Source organism: Gossypium hirsutum, chromosome A09, assembly GCF_007990345.1.
Source record: "Gossypium hirsutum isolate 1008001.06 chromosome A09, Gossypium_hirsutum_v2.1, whole genome shotgun sequence".
Classification (NCBI taxonomy): domain Eukaryota; kingdom Viridiplantae; phylum Streptophyta; class Magnoliopsida; order Malvales; family Malvaceae; genus Gossypium; species Gossypium hirsutum.
This window is the reverse complement of record NC_053432.1, coordinates 58,745,459-58,751,558: the sequence shown is the minus strand read 5'-3', so window position 1 is coordinate 58,751,558 and position 6,100 is coordinate 58,745,459.

The following is a 6,100-nucleotide window of genomic DNA, read 5'->3' as shown; positions in this document are numbered from 1 at the left end:
TTAGCATTTTACCATTCGGTACAGTCGAGGTAAGTCATCCTAAGTTCGGCACTTTTAAGGTAAACAACACCCGTCTGAAACCTTATTTTGATGAGAATGATAGCAGGAATGAGGAGTATAAACTCCTCGAACCATCATGACCATTCAATGGAGAGGTAAGTCGAGCTTAGACTATAAATAAGCGCTTCTCGGGAGGCAACCCGAGCACTAACAATATTAATTTCTTTAAATTTTAGTATTTAACAACTAACTTACTAACAGAGATCTTGAACACAGGTTTTTCCACACAGACACGGCCAAGAACATGGGCGTGCTTAGGGTCGTGTGAAAACAGGGCAAAGATTTCCCAAACACGGGCTACGATAAATCGCCACGGCCGTGCGACATGGCCATGGGTGAACCTGCCAAAACAACATGGGCGTTCGACACGCCCGTGTCTAGAACCCGTGGCCGAACCTGTCAAATCAACGCGGGCGTTCGACACGCCAGTGCCAAGAAACCGTGGTCGAACCTGTTAAACTAACATGGGCGTGGGCCTACATACACGGGCGTGGGAGAAGCGAACAAAGCCAGACACGACCGTGGGATACAGCTGTGCGAAAGCAGGATAAAAATTATCTTTCCAAACACGGGCGTGCGACTTGGTCGTGGTCGAATCTGCCAAATGACCACGGGTGTTTACAGAGTTACACGACAGTGGGAGAAGCGAACCACATCACACACGGTTGTGTAACATGATTATGTAGCCACACAGCCTATACACACGGGCGTGCCCAAAGGCCGTGTGACGACATCTCACTTTGCGACAAACACGGGCGAGACACGATCCACACTGGCGTGTGAACCGGCCATGCCACTTGAAAAATTAGATTATCTATCTTATTTTATTTTTTTATTAATTTTTGAAGATTTTTTTGTTTTTAAACACCCATTTTTAACTCAGGAAGTTTCACTTTTCTCCCTATCTTATGAACTTACACTTACATTTGTCAAAATATCTATCTTTGTACATTGAGGACAATGTACATCTTAAGTGTGGGGGTATCCATTTCATTATCAGAAAAATCTCTGAATGACTGCCTTGTTCTCTTGAAAAGCTCTCATATTGTATTCAGGATAAAATTTGATTGATTTATGATTTTGATTGATATATCTTGAATTAAAACATAGGCATTTATGCATTGATTGTTTAAACTTTAAGACATTAAGAGAATCAAGCATGATAAGTTGATTTTTAAGAATTTAAAATTTTAGGTTGTTTCCCCAAAGTTTAGGTATTACTTTGAGTTGGAATTCACAAGTTTTAAACATCAAAAATCCATAATTTTTGTGAGATTTTTGAGCCTTTTGAGTATCTATTAACTCTTTCATGCTCACTTTTATTATTGCTTTGAGTGCGTCAGTAATTGAAACTGTTATTCTAGAACTTGCTTGATTATGCATGTCAAGACCACACCATTTGATTTGATATATCAAAATGATTAAGGCACGTAAGATTAACCCACTCATGCCATGAAAAGCCTACCTCTACAATTAACCCCTAGTGAACCCCCTTGAGCCTAACAAGCCATTTCTTATATTACCCTTAATATTAACCCTTAACCCATTATTGTTGAAATCCCCTAAATTAATTTTGATCCCTATTTTTGTCAAGATTTGAATTGAAATAGTTGCTTAGCCATGTCTTGTTCTTAATAGTTAGTCTATGTTATTTAACTTGTTCTTAATTAAAAAAAATGTGTACGTATACATATTAGTAGTAATCTTTTGAGCCAAAGAAGTTAAATTCCATTTTCTAAGAAGAAGCTCTGTTGTACGCAAGTGATGATTAAATCTTTTTCTAGTTCAGTGATTTTTCAATTCAATCTCATTACTAACCTTTTCTTTCAGCTTGTAACCACACCCCCTAACCAAAGCTACGTTACAACCCTCTAAAGACCTTTTGACTGACGTATCATCTCAATTTATAGTGGTGGAGATGTGATTTTCATGCAAGCCTATGGTAATGACTTTTCATTATTGACTACTGAGTGCTTCATTTATTGTCCTTAAACACCTCGAGTGATTTGAGTGAATCTGTGACATTTGGAATCAAAGTTAATTACTTAGACGAGGGGAGACACCTATATTTTCATGATAAAGTGCTCAACTTGGAATGATTGAAACTTTGATGTTCTTTCAGTTGAATTTTCAATGTACGATTACTTATGGATTATTTTGAGATATTTTCGATCAAAATTATAGGTTGAGAAGAATTTATTTTGATTCTGAGTTGAGGATTTTGCTTGAGGACAAGCAAATGCTTAAGTGTGGGGGTATTTGATAAACCGTAACTTATACATATTTTTTACCCCATGCTTAACACATTTTATGAATGATTTTCCCTTAGAATTGGTGAATTATATGCTCCTAATGCCTTAATTTCATGTTTTCTACTTAGGAGAACATAGGAGAGCGAAAGGAACGAGAAACGGGCCAAAAATGGAGAAAATGGGCCAAAGTACGAAATCAACACAGCCTGGACTTCCTCACACGGGCAGACCACACGGCCGTGTCAATTTGGCATAATCGAAGCACGACTCATACGGGCGTCTCCCTGCCAAGCCCAAGTTGAGTCCAATTCGAAAAAGGCTAATTTTTAGGGTTCTTAAGCATTCCAATGCCTATAAATACACCCTAGAGGAGGAAGAAAAGGGGAGGCACAGAGAGGAAGGAAGGAATTACTCGAAAAAAGCCGATTGTTCCATCTCAGAAGCCAAATCCATCATCAAGACTGAAGATCTCCCCTCAATTTCCCTTCAGGAGTTTTGGGTTTTCTTTATGTTTTGTATTCGTTATTCTTCTGAGATGTTTTCCTTTTTAGTTATGAACTAAATCCCCTAAATACCTAAGGGGAATGAAACCTAAGACGAATCTTGTTATTATTTTCTGAATTGCATGATAAATATTTAACTTGTTCTTAATTGTGTGTTCTTAATTCTTGTTTTGATATCCAGGATATTGATTCAAGATAAGCTCTTATTCAGAAGAGGAATAGATCCTATCTAAGAGTATATTTGTCATAATTAAGCGGAGTTGATTGCGCGCCTAGAGATAGGGTGACAAGATTTTGCCAGATTAGGGTGAAACCTAATAAGAAGATCCATAGATCGAGTTAAGTAACCTTAGGGTGTTAATTAGAGAAACATCTCAATTATTCAATCTAGGGATTAGATGTTATTAGTCTTGAATAAGGATAATAACATAACTTAGGGATCTCTACGGAACAAGTTAAATGAACAAATCGTCCGATTCGGAGCCAGAATAACAAGTAAAGTCTAGGTGGATTTTTCCTTAGGTATTGTCTTAATTCAATCGTTTTCCAAATGTAATCCCCCAATTCTACTTTCTATGAATTCTTAGTTTAGATAATTAGTTAGTTAAAACAAAACCCCATTTATTCTTAGGCTAGATAATAAAGAGACAGTCATTACTAGTACTTTTAGTTCCTTTGGGTTTGACAATTCGGTCTTGCTAAAACTATATTACTGTTCGATAGGTACACTTGCCTACATCGTGATAATAGTTAGTTTCAAGAACGATTCAATATAAGTATTTAAAACCTATCACACGAAAATCGCAATCAATCCTCTCAGCAGAAACTATATGTCCCAGAAATGTGACTTCCCGAAGCCAGTACTCACACTTGCTGAACTTTGCATACAACTGTTTCTTACGAAGAATTTGTAGAACCACTCTGAGATGCTCATCGTGTTCATCTTCTGTCTTAGAATATACCAAGAAGTCGTCGATAACAGTACCACAAATTGATCCAAGTAGGGCTGAAATACTCAGTTGATTAAATCCATAAACATCGTCACATATTATTTACTATCATATAAGTTAGCCCTGTAACACCCTAAACCCAGCTTGGACGTTATGGCCGAATCTGTCGATATCACATGAGAGTGATTTTGAAACTGCATTGACCTTAAAATAGTTTCAATTATTAACTTGCACTTAGTCCGGGAAAACGCGTTCTAATCGATCTGATTTAAAACATTACTTTTACGCGGAAACTCTTAAAACTATTTTCATATGCGTGGTAGTTTTGTAAATATTCGGTACTTTTGAAAACCTGAGCTTTCCTACCACTAGAAGTAAAAACCATAAAGCATTTCAAAATCCAAAATTAAGTAAAATCCTTAAAGGCCTTAATTACATTAAATTTTCCCCAAATAATAATTAAATTATAAGTAAGTAGAAAATAGTCCAAGCGGAAAAACCGTGTGGCCACCGCTGAGTCCTCCGCTGTACCGACCCATCAAGTCTGTGGATTACCTACACAGATTAAACAAAAAAATAAAGGGTGAGTTTTCACAAACTTATTGTGTAATTCCTACAGAAAACAAGAAAATAGGCACATATCAGATCATAACCATAATTTGCCTAGGCCGGAGCCCTTTACAGAAATCAGTATAGGCCTTAGCCCACTTAGATGAAAAAACAAATATGTATATCAGGGTCTTGGCCAATCTCAGATACAGTATGCAAAACAGAACAGATTAAACAGAGCCCTACCCACCAGCCTCTACATACCAACTCCATCCAACCCTACATACTATGTGGCTATCAAATTGACCCACCCATCCCTACATACCATGTTGTACCGAATGCGACACATAATCAGATAATTGCAGCTATGCTGCTAGATATCAAGGTTAGGAGCCTTTCAGAATACTTCCTCCTTATACATTAACCCAACCCCGATGCAATGTAACATACAATACATGACATGCAAATATGCAAATATACAAATCAGAGGGTCAAGTAACTCTCAACTACCCTATAGTAGGTCCCAGTCGACTTGGGCGACCCAAGCAACCATTTAGAGTGTTTTAGATAATTTATCTCACACGCCTATGTGGCCTACCTGTGTGGGCCCATAGGCTCGTGTAGCCCGCACGGCCCAAGTTGGCCTTGGCCATGTGGATCACACGGCCTGGCCCAGAATTCCACACACCCGTGTGGGCCCACACGCTCGTGTGTCCTGTACAGCCCAATTGGTTGAGCTCGTGTCTCACACACGGCCTCACCGGTCATCACACCGTCGCATCATACGCCCGTGTCTTGCGTGCATGGCCTAGCTGTCGATCACACGCCCATGTATTGCCACACAGCCTACCACACAGGCGACCACACACCCGTGTAGCGTCGATAGTCTCATTTTTTGACTTTTACTGATTCTCATTTTTTTGTATTTTCGGGTACACACCTGATATCGTTTTGCTGTCTAAATAGTCTCGAGCACTTCAGTACCTAAAATCGACAAGTCAAAGTCCTCAGTTTAATGACAAACCGAGACTCAATGAGATTGAAACGAAACATTCCTCTAAATAAAAATCAAATCTCTAACCTTTGATAGAAATGAAGACTCCGCACACTCAACTCACCGATTAAGAACGATTTGCAGACCCTTGGTTAAACCCTAAACACTAACAATACTCTTCTTACTAAACTATTATGAAAAAAAGTTAAGATTCATCGATTATAACTTACCGAAAGCATGACTTGAAGATAAACAATAGGAACAATTGAAAGAAGAGAAAGAAAACGGACAGAGGGGAAGAGTAAGAGAATTTCGGCAGCAAAAGAATAAAATAAGTGGGAAAGAGGAACGATTGAAAGAAGAGAAAGAAAACGGACAGAGGGGAAGAGTAAGAGAATTTAGGCAGCAAAAGAATAAAAGAAGTGGGAAAGAGGGAAAAAGAATAGCAAAATTTTCAAAAAAGAAAGAACTGAACAGAATCTAATAACCCCAAAATCCTTTCCCTTAATTCTCTCTACCCAATTCCCCCACTTCCTTCACTACTGAGAATTTCTGTTTGACCGAAACTCGCTCGGTCAAACCAGCAAAAATAAACTCTCGTGCTCGCGTAGGGATTCAAACCCCTGACCTCCAACACACCAACACACAGCTTAACCATCAGATTAGCAGCCCCATTCTGATATGAAATTACCAATAATTGAATATAAGCCTGCTGCTCAAGAATAAGGCTTAAATTAGAGAAATACCAATATTTTCCCAAGACCAGGCTTGAACTTGGGACCTCACATACAC